The 16,915-nt window shown below is 44.5% G+C and overlaps 1 long non-coding RNA gene across 1 annotated transcript; it reads left to right on the forward strand.

Annotated features, from left to right (window-relative positions):
* Positions 1 to 10,343: 10,343 nt before the first annotated feature.
* On the forward strand, positions 10,344 to 15,534 carry LOC142827608 (uncharacterized). Its single transcript, XR_012902302.1, has 5 exons — positions 10,344 to 11,605; positions 11,981 to 12,076; positions 12,197 to 12,336; positions 14,114 to 14,215; positions 14,579 to 15,534. It is a non-coding gene; the product is annotated as an uncharacterized LOC142827608 (long non-coding RNA).
* Positions 15,535 to 16,915: the final 1,381 nt, after the last annotated feature.

The raw sequence follows: 16,915 nt of genomic DNA on the forward strand, positions 1-16,915 counted from the left end.
AGATAATGGTTTAACCAACTACCTGTTAACATCCCTAGTGTGGACATGCTGGATCCTTTCTAGAGAGTGCTGCTCTTCAGAGATCTCAGACCTACAAACCCTTGGGAGCCATTAAAAGCCAGTGGCAATTACAGTCTTGGGAGCCCTGGAAATTAAGCAAGCTCAATGCTAAGTCTTTTGCACTTTCTCTCTACTCAGCTGCTTTGAACAGAGCTCTGGTGCAACTAAATGTCTAGTCAGTATGTACAATAATGGGATAGGTTTGGAAGGCAGCATTATAATTTACTGCAAAAGAAATATAAAACAAATGGCATTATGCTGTGTCTGTACCTTGAACTTCTCAAGAAAGCAGCAAATAGCACAGAATGCAGAAAAATAAGTGCTGTGTTAAAGCACTTGAAGTAGAAAACAGCATCTGATGAAGAAATGTGAGAGTATTACCCATCACATATTGATTTACTTATTTTGTTTAATTGATTGCAGTATAATTCTTGTTAAGAAACTGAGTGATACTCAAAGTCAAATGAGAGACTGTTCCCCCATGTCTGTATTATTTTTTTTGGTTGTTTAGGACTTGATTATTTGCCCTTCCATGGCCAATCTTATCAGGCTCTACATCCATTTCTCCAAGTAAATGCACAGCAGTTATCACTCTGGTGTCTGATTGTCTACTGCACAGGTAATGTTTCCGTTATAACTGGTTCATAGTCATCAATGCTTCTGTTAACCCATGATCCTCCTTTGCAAAGAGATTCTGTAAAAATGGCAGGGCCGTAACAAAGGCGAGGCAAGTGAGGCACTTGCCTCAGGCGCATAGCTGAGAGGGAGCAGAAAAGACAGCTACTATGCTGTCTTCACTCGTGCCTCGTGCCACATCAGCACCCCTGCCCTGTGAAAGGAAGGTGTTGAGGCCTACTCAGAATATGTCAAATGAGCACCAGTTTAATTGTAAGTGTAAAGGAAAGGCAGCATTGTGAGATATAGGAGTTGTAAGATGAAAAAACCAAAATTTGATTGGATGACCAACAGTAACCCCGCTTTTAGACTGCAATATGCAACTCAGACTGCAATATGCAACAAAGTGCTAATTACCCCAAATGGAGCAGACGAAAGTTTTGAAAGGGCAGAATGAGACAACAAAAATCTAACGTCAGCAATTGTCAGGCGAGTGGAGGAATACTGAAATACCGAAACAGGGTATATAAGGTTGGACGGAACAGACCAAGAGTGGATGAGTTGCGAATCCAAAAAAGCTAGGTCTGATCAACCAGGGCTCCCTTCCGGGTGCTGAATCTCGCTGGCACACATAAGCTCCAAAAGAGGAACAACACCAATAAGTTGCAACGAAAAAATCCAAAAAAGGAAAGACATAATGAAAAGAATATCTCTTGAATCTAAACAATGCTTCTATCTTTCTTTACGTGAGTATTATATATTTAACTCCATAAATTGTTTAAAGGTAAATCTGGAGGGTATATCTGTAGGAGGAGTTATTATTTCTTGTTTTTTAACTATGCTGTTTTTCTACTTTTTATTTGTATATTACACTGTCTTAAAAGAATCAAAGATAGTGAATTGACTTAAATGGAAAATTAATTATAAAGTAAATAGAAAAATAAAAATATTTGTTTGACCCTAAAAAGAAATATTCCCCTGTCTGTGGTTTCAAATCCTTTAAAGAACCAAACCTGGTTACCGAAACGCCCATGCCAAGGACGGTTTTGCCTCAGGCACCAAACTAGCTAGTTGCAACTCTGAAAAATGGCATTGTCGTGGTCTATATTTATTGTCTCTCAATAACTCCCAGATTCTGGGACTTTTCTTAGTTATACTAAGGCTCTTGAATGCTGCTCTGGCAATTAAAAAGGGTATTTTAAAAGTATAGACACAACCTGTGATGAATGGAAGAGGTAACACATTTTCTGGACATTCCAGTCATTCAATTAGGTAATATATTTTCGCAGTAGTGGTTAACTCTTTAAACCTAAACCTAATTGACCTGTGGGCAAGGGTTAAAACCGTAGACCGTATGTCTTAGAGAGTCCCCAGGCATGCTAGGGAAGCAGGAAGTAAGTTGTCAGGAAGCCAGGAGAGCCAATGGAAAGAAATTATGTGCTTTTGAAATGAAAGCCGTGATCTTCCTGTTCTTGTTGTGTGACTCGAGAAGAGCCTGGAATACAGGAATTAAGCCAGGAAACCAAGCATGGCGAATTCAGTAACATCCTAAGGAAGGACTAAATCTTGGAACTACAGTTATGTGAGTAGAACAGAGAATAGTTAGTTAGATGCGATCAGGTTATTTTCTTAATTTTGAGTTTGTTGGACTTCTCTGTGCTTAGCACATATAACTACCCCTTTACTGTAACTTCTCAAACTGAATTCCAGGGAAGCAATTATCTGTGTTTTAATCCCCCCTTTTGTTGTTGTTGTTGTTCAGTTGCTCTGTAACACCTAGCAATCGAATAATGTTTCAGAAACTGTGTTTTCCTTTTTTTCTTCTTCTTCTTTTCTTTCTTGTATAGATTGAAACTCCCAAATCCGGGACTCTCTGGTCTAGCAACATCTGTTGTCTGGAAGGAAGGACCATGGATGTTGCTGGACAAGAGAGCCCTGGAGGCAAGGAGCATGAACAACTGGGAGTCCCATGGGTGCTGGAGAGCCCCAGCTGGGCTGGCAGGAACTGGTCCCGTGGTGGGTAGGGAGTCCATCCCTGGGGACCCCTAGACTGGGAAGCCCCTGTGGCAGCTAAAAGGAATCCCCAGTCCTGGCTGGAAACCACAGTTGCAGTGGGGCTAGCACCAGACAGGAGGAATTCCCGGCCCTGGCTGGGGACCCAGGCAGCAGCTGAGCCAGCAGTGGGTGCAGGAAATCCTCAGCTGAAAACCCCATTGGAAGCAGAGCCAGCAGCAGCCAGGGGGATCCTCAGTGGAAGTGGGCCAGTGGCGGCCAGAAGGGGAATCCCCAGTGGGAGCAGGGCCAATGTAAGCCAGAAGGAATCCCAGGCTTAATCTGGAACCTCAGTGGCAGTGGGGCTGGCAAGAAGCCCCGGGCCTGGCCAGGAACCCCGGCAGAGAGGGTCTGCTGGTAGCTGGGGAGAATCCCAGACTGAAGAGGCTGACCCTGGGAGCCCCACCATGGGGCCAGCAGTGAGGAGGGAAGCCCAGGATCCACAGACACACAAAGCCCATAGAAGAGCCTTGACCTCCCCTTGACTCCATTGTTTGGGACCACTCAGGTCCCAAGGACGCCAGACCAGGGAGGTCCAACCTGTAACTAATAAAAATGACAATGGAAGAAGCCTATCCCCACCTGATGAACTTTCCTATGGACTGTTCTAGCTAGAATAGAGGTAATAGCCTTGCTATGACTCATCAGAGCTTGCAAGGGCATGTAACCAGTTTGTGACACTGAACAATTTGTGCCTGTACTTTTCCACAGATTATTTGGGGCTTTGCTTGGAGCAATGAGTTTCCATCCATGTGGTAGAAGCTATAAAAATCCCTGGAAACATCTCTATTTTACCTCTCTCCTGCTCTGGTCTCTGACCAATGGGAGCATTCTAAGCAAATGGCTGCAGATCTTCTGACTTACACTAGCCGTTTATGCTATCACTGCTTCAAACCTGATGCCAAAAATCTCCAATTCTTATTATGTTGTATTCTTTCAATTAATTTTAACTCTCACCTCTTTCTTTTGTCTTATAAATAAATCTTCAGATGAGCATTTCTCAAACTGGGGTCTGGGGACCCCTGTAGGTCTGCAAGCAGTACTCCAGGGTGCAGGAAATCCTGATAGTTTGTTGAGAGATCATGGAAGAGAGAAAAAGTGTGTGTGGGGGGGTGAGGGGGAATAATATTCTAAGTGGATACTTGGCTGACCTGTACTGGATAAAATATAACATCTGAAGAATAATAGCTATTGAGAAACTTCTATAGTAAAGAACGGTGTGGGGTGGTAATGCACAGGTGGATCCCGTTTCAGTGCCTTGTGCAAAAATTGACAAACATTTGTATCCGTTTCTCTTTCCATCTTATATGTGATACCAATCATTGCTTCCTTGAATGCTTTTCTCCCATCCCTGAGACATATTAAGGGAATATGCTTTCCTCTGAAAGTTTCCCTCATTGGCCACTATTGAAGCATCTATAGGACCCTAACAAGTTCACTGGTCAATTTTACAGTAATAGGATTTTTAAAATCCTAAATGTAATTATTTCAGCTATTTAAATCTGAAATTTCACAGTGTTTGTAATTGTAGAGGTCCTGACTCAAAGGGGGGGGGGGTAGGGTCATAAGGTTATTGCAGGAGGAGTTGCAGTTCTGCTAGCCTTTCCACACTGCTGCTGGTGGCAGCACTGCTTTCAGAGCTGGACTGCTAAGCTGGATTGTAGAGACTGCTGGCCAGGAGCCCAGCTATGAAGCAACAGCAGTGCAGAAGTTGTGGTATGGTATTGCCATCCTTTTTCACTGCTGCCTACAGAGCTCAGCCCTCAGTAAGCAGCCACCACTCTCTGGCTGCCCCGCTCTACAGGCAGTAGTGCAGAAGTAAGGATGTCAGGCCATGGTATTACCACCTTTCTGCACTGCTGCTGGAGGGGGCACTGACTTTAGAGCTGGGCACATGGCCAATAGCTGCCAATCTCTGGCTGACCAGATCTAAAGGCAGAGTAGAAGTAAGGATGCCAGTACCCTGACCTACATAAAATAGCCTTCTGATCCCCTGCAACTCCCCTTTGGGTCAGCACCACCAGTCTGAGAAATGCTGATCTCACACCATGAAATCTCTATAGTATAGGGTAAAAGCGCACAAAAGACCAGATTTCATGATCCCTGAATTTGGTAGGGCCTAAACATAGCTGAACAGATGGACTTTTACTCTGTTCTGGTACTGCATATCCTATATTCTTAAAAGAACAATGGTCTATCCCAAATATCCTTATTTGTATATTAATAACAATTTTAGAATATTAAAACATACCTATTGGATATGGGCCAAAGAATTTGACCAACCGAAGACTGAAGTTTAATCAGTTATTGCAGTTTGATATATATGTCCTTCTAACAAGCTTTAAGGGAGCAAGTAACAGCACATTTTATTTTCTCTAACATTCAATCTAGTGCTTGTAGCAACAGCAAAGCACAACGTGTGGCATGATAAGTGGCATGTAATAAAAGCTATTTTGTATTTAAATTGTTTAATTAAACATGAGGGTACATGCAGCCCCTTGCATAGTATGTGTGAGCTCCTGCATGGATTCTTATAATTCCCACCACCCCGTCTCCTTTTATTGAAATGGAGAAATTGGTGATACAAATAACTGCGGGGGGCGGGGAGACTTAAAAATCCATAGGCTAAACAGTAGCCACGGCTGTAATTCAGCTATTAGGAATGCTTCCTGTGCTTCTTCCTCTCTCCTCCAGGACACATCCCTGTGAGTGTTTACCTTGGCATTACAATTTGCTCGGCTTCAGTGCTCGAGCGGCCTGCCTACAGAGCAGCTGTTTTTAAAAGGCATCCCTTTCTCACAGGGCCCCGCGCGTTCCGCACCAGGCAGAGCGGAGGTAAGAGACGCGTTCAGGGCCTCGGGCTCGCCGGCTTTGTCTCCCAGCTCTCGGGCTGGCCCTGCCCCTTTAGCTCAGCAAGAGAGAAGGTGGTTGCTGCCGAGCCCTTCCTTTCTCTTTCGGGGATCGGGCTGCCGGGTGGGATTTTGCCAGGGAGGAGCGAAAGGTGAGTCCGCCTGATGCTCGGCCCGGGCCAGACGGTTCCCGAGCTGCGGGCGCTGTAACCCGGGAATGCCACTAAGTGCATGCTCGGCTAGTGCCAACCAGCTTCCCGTGCCTGCGACTCGCTCTCCGGCCAGCCCTCCGCACGCCCACCTTGGTGCCCAGCCCCCTCTGTCCTGGGATCCTTGGATGCGTCCGCCTCTCGTGTCCCCCGGGATCACTCCTCCAGCCCTCTGCACAGCACCCCGCGGCGCCCGTAGCCCGGCCCGGGTCTCCTCCCATGGCTAGAGATCGCACAGCTCGGCAGCGGCTGGTGTCGAGCCTCTCGCTCCGGCGCCCTGAACAAGCGGAGGGACCAGCCAGGCCAGGTAAAGGCGAAGGCGCAAGGGGTGGGGAGAGGCGTGGCCACGGCTGGCCCAACAGCTGCGAGCGGCCGCCCAGCTCTCGACTGGCACCAGCTGCCGCTGGCAAAGCGGTCTGCAGCGCTGGACTGCATGGGAGGCTAGGGAGCGCTCCCGCTCAAAGGCGGCTTCGCTCCTGCAGTCCCTGCCTCCCCTGGCAAGATTAGAAATGTTTCCCACGCATTAGAGCAGATTGCTTGCTGGGGAGAGAGTGGGGGGGGGGGGTGTCAAATTAGACCCGTCCCTTTAACCTGGCCAGTCTCTTTAAGCCGTTCTCCCGAGCCATCGCTAGATCTTGCGCTATAGATCCAGGTGCTGCTGCACCTTCAGCGTAAGGTCAGGAATTAAAGGGTGCAAATGATCGGAGCAGTTACATGAAGGTTTGCTCCGCAGGCTGGGCACTTCAGAACTGTGCGCTTGCTCTCCTCTCCCCTCCCCTCCGGATCAAAGAGCTGTAGCCGAAAGACATTGTGACGTTCTCTGTAGACACGCGGTTTAGCATCTAGCGAAACCGAAGAGCGTTGTTCCTTATGTACCCCCGGACTAAATGCCCTCACTGAGCATTCAAGGGTGAAAAGGGCAATGAAATAATTGCAGAGATTCTTTCTAATTCGTTTGTTGGCTAATTAAGCCTTTTATATGGGGAGGTAAAACAAAATCAGCTGGGCCTATTCCTGATGGATTCCTTGGGATTTCTTCATTCCCCTGAGGTCCGAAATGGAGGTGTCAATATTTACCTCTCCTTTTTAAAATGTTTTAAATCGACTTTCGGGACACATAAACTGAACTATTTTACATAACAATGACTTCGATTAAGGTAAAAAAAGGTCTTAAAAGAGCGACTGCAACAATCTTTGGGTCTCAAACTCACGGACATTAGGATAATTACACAAATACAACGGGACTTGCTTCGCTATCCTATTAAGATTTCACACGCCCCCAAGACAGGAGTTTGAAGCCTCTAGCTCTCCTCTAATGAGAAGAGTACGGAATGAAATAGCAGCGCAGTGTGCCTGTAGGATTTCCCTGCCTGTCCGCAGAGTATATTTATAATAAGGAAAGAAAAACACTGGCTTATCTGAATCTTTTATGTAGCGGCCAAATAACCCGCTTACACGGTATCACACTCTGGTATTGTTGACTGGTTCATGTAAGCATTCCTCAGAGGTGTGTATATTTGAGATTTATTTTACTCTTATTGTACGGAAATTGATTTATATTCCAGAAGTGCCTTAGCTTTGGAATGCAATCCATACAGCTGGGAAGCTGCTGTACAGTATGCCATTGTATCTGGAATAAAAGTGATCTCTTTGCTAGTTTCCCAATCCATTCCGACCGCCTCTAGAGCCTTTAAAAAGAAAGATGGTAACATGGTCTGTCCTAGGGCTCTGATCTCTAATTTACAATTAGCAAGCTTGTATTATATTTTATGATTATGGAAAAAACATTCTGTACGCTTGTTGGTTCGGTATGTATTAAGACATTAATACTATCGATTTTTGTTTGAGCACAATTAACTCGTTTCAATGCGTTTTCTGTTCCCTTTTTAAAGCGCTGTGGGTGCGCGAGTGTATAATTTGGAGGAATAATTAAATGCATAACTTTACTCAACTCAGACTGGCGCTCACAATATCCCACCTTGCTGAGGCTATGGCCCAATCTTGAAGTAATTGGACCCGATCTTACATTCATGGAAGTTTCATGGCAAAACTCCCATCGTCTTTAATGGGGACAGAATTGTACTACTTGTTCAAGGAGGAGGGGGTGAGAATTCATGTTAGGAACATCTGAGCCCCCATCCGCATTCCCAAAAGGTAACACACAAACTTGGTATGTAAGGGCTGTGGAGCTGGGCCATTCTCTCACCAGCCTTAGATGTGAGGATCATAGAATCATAGGACTGGAAGGGACCTCGAGAGGTCATCGAGTCCAGCCCCCCGCCCTCAAGGCAGGACCAAGCCTTGGATGGGGGTTAAGTGCTCATAGATGTTTGAGCGGAAAAAAGTATTCAAATGTGTGTTGATGTTTAGCTGGTAAGGAAAATTTCCTTTTCAGTATATAGTAAAAAAGGGGACTGGAGAAGGTTATTCTCAGATCCTAGAAGGGGAAACTGCCACATATAACTTGTAAAACCAAAGCTGTTTCCTTTCTATTCTGTTACGAAACCTATTGCTTCATGAACGTATGCAATTTGGGGGCGGGGGTCTAGTTCCTTCCCATGAACTGTTAATAAAGTTAATGGGGGTTACCAGAGTCAGTAACAGCAGTGTCATGTCCTTCTAGGAGAGTGGTAGATTAAATAGCAATTAGATAGGAGAGTGCCTTCCATATCCAAGACCCCTTTCTGGGAACTTGATAGCTAGGTTCAACTGGCTCTAAAAGTGGCTCTAAACTGGTGGAGTATAAATCCACTAATTGAGGGTTTAGGAGGGGCAGCTAAGTTAGTCTGTAACTGAAAAAACTTAAAAACCAACAAATAGGCCTATTTGTTGTTTTTTGTTTTTGTTTTTAGATTTTAACTACTTGAGAAACTGTCTTGCAGACCTCTATCAGGAGTAGCTATTTAAGCCTAATTTCTCTCTCCCACTGAAGTCAATAGAAGTTGTGGCGTTGACTTCAGTGGGAGCAGGCTGGATTTCCATAAGTGAAATAATTGCTGGCCTCTCGAACAGGGAAGGTGAGGGGTGCAGGACTCTTGTCACTCAGAGCGTCTTCGCTTGGCCCCAGACACTGCACATCTCCATTCCGCACACCCCCGCTTTCCTGCTCCAAGGTGTGCGTGAGGTTGCTGGGTGAGGCGTCAGTATGTTCCGCCACAGGAACCAGGTGCTGGTACTTGCTCACCAGAAGTGCGGAGCCAAGCCGGCCCATGTATCAGGCTGCCACAGCAGCTCCAAGACAGCATCCTCCTGCTTTGGGACCTTCTGCGCCCCGGGATGAGAGACTCTTTGCAGAACCCGGTGGAAAGGTTCCGGGCCCACACAGAGCTGATGCTGCCATCTTTGATCATTAAAGGGGAAAAAAAACCCAAACCCAACACCTTAGCTTTTGCTTAGTCACCAATGCACCGTGTTTCTCGAGCAACTCTTGAGAATACAGAAGGCTGACAAATGCCACCCTTCTCTCGGGCTCTCTGAGGCTCTGCACGTATCTGGCGCGGCGCTGCAAAGTAGAACGCCATCTGAAGGGCTTGCGGGGGAGAGATGGGGGCAGGCTTGAGTGTTTCAGGGTTGGTGAGCTCTGCTGTATAGCTGTGCCGCGCTCGCTCTCCGCAGCATACTGAGAGTCCTGCAATGGGCCGGAGCGCTCCGCGGGGATCTTCCCCAGCCGGAAGCCAAGAGTTCCTGAGCACCGGGAAGAGCGAGAAACGCCAGCTGATCCGTGACAGCCTGGCCAAGTGGAGCTCAGAGACCCGGACCCAGCTCGGGGATACTACAGGCTTGCAGCCCGGTTTCAATCACAGGGAGCACGAGAAAGCTGGCTGCTTGGGCACGTTATAGGGCGGAGAAGTACAATATCCGTCTGCTGCTGGACTCCCCAACCCGCCTTGCCACAGGGCTCCTACGAAGGGAGAAAGGGGCAAGCGAGGAGCCGGGTTGCGTGGGGGCAAGAAGTGGGAGGGGCGATGGCACTGGAGACTCTGGGTTTGGGAGCGGGCTGTGCGCGGGGCGAGTGGGATGCTGGTTCTCGCAGCTCCCGTGGGCTGTATCGTGGCGGGAGCCAGAGAGTTTAGACCGACTCCCCAAGGCAGGGGAGGATGCCCTGACTGATTCCTTCTTTGCTTCTAGGTAAGAAACTCAGTGTAAGGAAGCAAACCGCTGAAGCCCGAGCTGAATCTCCGAGGGGGCAAAGAGCGCTGTGTGGAGAGCTTCTCGCCTGCTGTAGCAGAACACACTAGCTCGCCACGGCCACGGGGGCACCACAGCAGGCTGCACCTTCCCCCAGCTGTCAGTATCCACCTGTTGGCTGCTCTTCCTGCCCATGGATTGTGCGCCATTCGGAGCAGGGCGTGTTCTGTGTCTGTACAGCATCCAGCGCACAGGGGGTCACAAGTCATAGTAACACACATCATACCAAACAGTAATAACCGGGACACGGGTGCCCCACACCCCGTAGGACAGCACGACAGCCAGGACATATGATGGGGTCTCATTTTGTTACAGCTACTCAAGAGAGAGATCTTGGAGTCATTGTGGATAGTTCTCTGAAAACATCCACTCAGTGTCAGCGGTGGTCAAAAAAGCAAAAGCAAACAGAACGATAGCTAGCTTTTAAAAAAGTAAGACAGAACGTCTTATTGCTTCTATATAAATCCATAGTACACCCACATCTTGAATACTGTGTACAGATGTGGACACCTCATCTCGAAAAAGATATATGGGTATTGGAAAAGGTTCAGAGAAGGGCAAGAAAAATGTTTAGGGGTTTGAAACGGGTCCTATATGAAGAGATATTTTAAAAAAATGGGACATTTCACCTTAGAAAAGAGGAAACTAAGGAGGGAATATGACAGAGGTCTATAAAATCATGACTGGTGTGAAAAAAAGTGAATAAGGAAAAGAGATGTACTTGTTCCCATAATATAAGAACTAGGGATCACCAAATGAAATTAATAGGTAGCGAGTTTAAAATAAACAAAAGGAAGTTGTTCTTCTTGAAGCGCACAGTCAACCGGTGGAACTCCTTGCCTGATGATGTTGTGAAGACTAGGACTTTAACGGGGTTAAAAAAGGAGCTAGATAAATTCATGAAGGTTAGGTCCATCAATGGCTATTAGCCAGAATGGATAGGGAGCCTGTCCTTAGCATCTGGAAATGGATAACCGGGGAAGGATCACGTGAGGATTACCTGTTGTGTTCACTCTCTCTGGGGCATCTGGCATTGGCCACTGTTGGCAGGCAGGATACTGAGCTGGATGGACCTTTGCTCTGACCCAGTATGACCGTTCATATGTTTTCATGCTGAATATGCTATCCACACCAGTGTGTCCCATCCTCACACAAACGTGTCACAATGGTGCCACACCCATAGTAGTGCACCACAGAATGCCATAGGGTAAAATGCACCGGAAAATGTACCCTATCATCGCTCATCAGAACTTCCTCACACAGTGCTATAAGGTGAAACACCACACGACCGCAGGCTAATGGATAGCTGCAGGTGAAGATGCAGCACACACAGGGCCACACAGAAAGCCATTCCTCCCATAGACACAGGACCCTACCGTGCTCTTTGCACTAGCCTGACTGTGTCATCATCATAGGAGAGAAAGTGGGGCCCAACACTCATCCTTCAGGATGACACAAGCCAGGAATCGCACCATTACTTTCCCCGCGGCTTGTGGATTCATCAGTCCTAGAAAAGCCTAGGAGCAAGCTAAGAAAGCTGGGGCCGACCTGAGGCGATCCATAAAGAAGGCCAATGATGGTACCTTTGAAGGGAAAAAGAAAGCAGAGAGAGACACGGAAGCTTTTAGCCCGGTAGGTCTGGGTTTATAATTAAGCAAAGCTTATGCGGTTGTATGGAACCCAAACTTATCTCCCGCATTGACCCGATCGTGCACTGAAACAATACCCCGATTTGGGATCATGCTCATCCTGATATTCGTGCGACCCGAAGCCAGGGGACAAAAAATGACAAAGGGGTGGAGGAAGAGAGAGATTTATGAAGATTATTTCTTCTGTTCAGCCATTCTGTCACAGGCGTTTTATTTCAGAGTGTGCTGAGAAATCAGATGAAACCATTCTATACCCACGGAGTAGAGTTTGAAAAGCTAGTAGTGGTGTTAAATGAGAAATACTTGGCTAGATCTTTGTTTTATATGTGTGCCTCTTTATGTATTTATTTAATTGAAGGATGGGGATGCTGCCACTTCAACTCTCATCTCCCTGGAGAAACAGCTGGGTAATCTGGAGGCTGAAATTGCGTTCCTGCAGAGAGTACACAGTGAGGTTAGCTGTAGAATTTTTCATGTCGATTTGTTTTAAACATCACTTTCCAGTGTTTCTGTTCTGGAAGCTCTACAGAAGTCGCGTATTATTTACCATGTACTCTGTGTGTGTTTCTGTCAGAATAAGAAACTGAAGATTTGATGAAACAGATCTACAGTGCTTCAGCGCGTGTTGATGTCTCCTGCTCAGTCTTAGACCTGGCTCCTGCTCTGAGGGACATTCAGATGGAGTCTGAAGGAATTGCAGCCAAGAACCTGCAGGTAAAATTATACTTCATCGGATCTGCAAAATGAGATTATCTGTCAGCCTTTGCTGATAAAAAGGCCTTGTTCACGACAAACATGTTTAATATATTTAGTATGCCATTTCTAGAAACAAACATCCACAACCCAGACAGATATCTTCATAAGAGAAATATTTCTCCAACTGCATTTGCCACGAAAGGCATATATTTTGGAGAGAGACAATGGCTGTACATTGCAAGATTGAGTTAAAAATTACAAATACTTTTTGTTACAATGTTTTGCTTATTGCTTTACACTTATCTCCATACAATACTTTGCAATATTCTTATTGCTTTAAATATATTTATGTATTAATAAAATCACGGAAACATTTACGTATTTTATTTCATATCTGACTATAAACATCCGTGTTTGTCATATTCTGTTTAATATCCCCTGAGGAAATACACTTGTGGTACAAAACCATATTTCTTGACTTTAATCAACCTTCCACAATACATGCCAGGAATGTGAGACATTTCAGGGAAGAAGAAATAGGAAACTGCAAAAGAAGTGGAAGTAGATTTGAAAAGCCCTTCCAGCTTATGTTATGTCACTTTTAATGTAACCCTTTGTTCTGATTTCACTAAGTTAGGTAATGTGACAGTCGTCTGATATATTTTCCAGTAATGGTGGTCTTTTAGGCTATATTTGCAAGGAGGGAGGTAGGCTGGAGGAGTGGTGACTCTATATATGACCCCATGTCAAACCGGTAGAAAGCATACACGAATAATATTTTATATAACTTCTGCTACTTATTAATTTCCATATCTGAAATCAACCGCTTCCGCTGTCCTGAAGAAATGATTGACGGGGTTAAAGGACGATTAGTTTGCAATACAACGTGTTTCATTTGGAAGAAAGTGACACTTCTAAAGACATATATGTCAAGGTACTATATGTTCCTTGAGCTTTCCTTGGCAAAACCCACTTCTTCAGATGAGGTGATCTTGAACGATCAGTTGCTAGTGAAGTTCACACTTTAACTTCCAGCATAACAACAAATACTAAGAAAAGTGTCAGAAACCAAGATGTTATTACAAATCATTATCTTACAGATCACTAGACCCCTTTGACAGATATGATCTGGTTCAAAGTCCAAATCTCTTCCCTAATCCACATTTAAAATCAGTCTATCTGCAAACCTGAGATACAATACATTTATCATGTCAAAGGATTTTCAGGTCTGGGCCCCGTGGCTCTTGCACTTTATTTACCTCACTTCCACGTGCTCCCAGTAAAACTCTTGCAACAGAAAGAAATGCAATACCGAATTTCAAGTCAATACATTTCCTTTTGATTTCCTTATATTCTGGCCAGAGAGGAATAAATTCAATTTCCTCGAGGTTTAGATACACTTGTAATAAGTGCACGTTTGATACAAAGAGGGTGTATCCAATTCTAGCACAGAATATGGGGGATGCAGACACGCAGGATTCAGTGCAGGACAAAGTGAGTAGGTGTTTACATTGGCCTTAACTTCTTAGTTGTAGGAGAGATTCATTTTGAAGAGTATTTTATTGCAGTATGATGCAGCTTTACTCAAACTGACATCTGTGGTGGCAGTGGAAACTTTTCTCGTTTCTGTCCAAAACCATGTCAGTTCTTGGGATTCTTATAGAGGTAAAAGACATGATTACAGGACTCAAAGCAATTCCATGGGAAATTTTGCCCCTGGTTTCAATGAAGCCAGAATTTCATGGCAGGAGTGAACAGATCGGTAACGTGGCATTTCACTTTTTTGGTCCTACAGGCTATGGATATGGAATCTGAGGCGCCTGAGATCAGAAACGCAACATTGGGATTCAGATCAAGGACACTCAAAAAAATACACCCACCGAAGCGTAGTTCACAGGTAAACTACATCTGTTAGGTGTTTATTTTTCTTCTTTGCAAACACTGAGTTAACCCAAAAGATAAATTAGGCCAATGTAAAGCTATCCTGATTTTTAATTATTAGGAGACATCTTTTGGAGTAGGCTTAAATACACGTCTAGACTTAAATACACGTCTTCTGACTGCCTTATAGATCCTTATAGAAAAGCAGGAACCTGGCACACTTCTCTTTCCTGACTTACCTTTGCTAGTATTTTCTGCAATTAGCAAGAATTCTTTACACAGTAACCTTTGTAGGCATATTAACACCTTCGATCGGCTTTAGAATAATGACACGATTGGGATACGAAGAGACGAAAGAATTGTGTGTTGATCATTTCAGGACAAACGCGGCAAGAGGAACTGAAAACAGTGAAGGAGAAAGTTATCCTCCATCTGTGTCAATAGCAACGTGTCATGAACGCGAAAGAAATGGCTTTGGACGTTGCGATCGCCACATATAAATTATGGTGCTGATGAAAAAGCAGATTTGCGCCAGTTTCACACGCGATCCTCGTTGTGTGCTTTCTTTAGCTTTCGGGGACTCTCCTTCATTCCACAGTCACTCTCAATGCTACGGTGCTTTTTGGCTGATTGGAGGCGAGGAGAGCAGACTGGAGGCCTCTCTGAGTGGGATCCATCTGATGGGCGGGATGGCAGGCCATGATAAACCTGTGCATATCAGGTAAAGGAGTCATTTCCTTCGGGATAAGGACCGATAGAAAAACATGACAAACATGCCTGGGAATTTTAACCTCCCCCCCCCCAAAACAAAACAAAAAACCAATCAACCAGTCCTTGAGATTCACAGGATGGAGGAAATCGGGTGTAATTATTGGGCATCAGACTACTTCAGTATAGTATTTTCTCTCATAAGCCTAAATGATTGTTCGAGGTACTGATGTAACGTGCCCCGTCAAAAAGGCTTGCACTGTTTGTATTTAAAAGTATTTCTGACTCTGTGCGGCCAGCTAACTTTTCAACGTTTCTAATGCCCTGGCACAGTCTGGGTCATGTCTGCGATTTGCACGGGGGTTATTACTGCTTCATTAGTGCCTTTGAATTTTCATTACTTTTGCCAACCATTTTTCATTCTTTACCAGTATTTTTCCCTTAAAACAGTTGAGACAGTCAAAGCCTAAATCTCGGAAGACACCCGAAAGAGGATGCTAAAGATGACAGGTGCTGTTGCTGCCGTCAGCTAGGAAGAATATACCAGGGTGATAATTGGCTTGGGATAAAGAAACGAGAGTCAAAATGTCACACACTTCAATCTTTCTAACCTTTGCGCCTTTAGTCAAACAGCATTTCCAAACTAGGCATGACTTTTAAACCTGGTTTGTCTCTTTTATTAAATTAAATACAATTATGAGCATGTATTTTTGCCTGAGTTGGTACTCTTTTCTTCTGCTCTGTTTAATGATTATCTAAATCAAAGCATTGTTCATTATTTCACAAAGGTATTTGTTACCCTTTGAAAGGCTTGACAGTTGTTATAACATTTTGCATCTCTGAAACATTTGCTAGTAACCTTTTTTCCAAGAAATGTCATGGGGTAAAGTCTAACCTTTATAAGAGATTTCCATCCCGAAAAATCACTATCGTTACTGAAGATAAATGAATAGGAAACAGAGAAGGATGCTAATTAATTAGATCTTACATAGATTACGCTTGAAGAAAATTTTTACAAAAGAAGACCTGGCTTTGCCGGAATAATTTTAATTCCTGTCTATTAAAAAATGATTCAGGTCTAAATTAGAAACTCACATTTTCTGAGCAAGGTCCTATTATTTATGTATTTCTGATCTATGTCACTACACACACTCACAAGTATTAATTAAGAAAGAAAGAATGATTTTGGCTCAGCTCTTTGAAATGTAATGGAATGTATTAAGAAACTTTCATCCTAACATCCCACCAAACTTGAAACATGTTTGTCAAACACAAACTGTAGCTGAATCGAAAGCCTCTTTTCAATTCCATTTCTAAAAGGTTCACTTAGGGGGCATTACAATGTATTCCAGAGAAAATAAATTTATCTGTTTTTAAAAAAATGCGCAGTTACAGCTCAAGACTGATCAGAATTCTGTCTCCCTTTCTTACAAAAGCGACCTGCTAGTTCTGCGCAAAGCATATTTGAGTGTTGCATGTCAGTAAAGCCTATTCGTGCTGTGGCGTGTTATTTGTTTAGTGCCAACAGATTCAGCGATGAGAATGTGCCCTTATTTCTTTATTGAACTAGTCATCTTCCCTTATCAGGAAGGAAATAAATGCTGCTTTCCCCAGTCATCAGAAGTAGGAACACGATATTAATCACAGGATGATTTTTTTCTGCGTCCAGCACCCCTCGTTATATTAGCCCAAGTTTTATAATGCTCCTGATTCTGGATGCCTCAACTGTTCAGACAACTTCCCTCCTCTTCCACCTTTTGGATCATGAGCTCCATGTGGAGCTCAAAGATGTATCGTTTTGTCTTAAAGAGGAGCACATGGAATAAAGAGGGGCAATGTGCAGGTTCGTTGTAGTGCACTCTCTCAGTTTGAAGAGTATGCTCCCTGACGCCAGAGTTACCCACAAATTTCACAGGGCCACTGAAGGTTAACTCCATCAATGGTGTTATGGTCAATATGGTCCGGAGGTAATCTCGCGCTCCAGGTATCTCTAAACCAGCTGGAAAAC

The sequence above is a fragment of the Pelodiscus sinensis genome, chromosome 3 (assembly GCF_049634645.1).
Source record: "Pelodiscus sinensis isolate JC-2024 chromosome 3, ASM4963464v1, whole genome shotgun sequence".
In the NCBI taxonomy this organism is placed as follows: Eukaryota; Metazoa; Chordata; order Testudines; family Trionychidae; genus Pelodiscus; species Pelodiscus sinensis.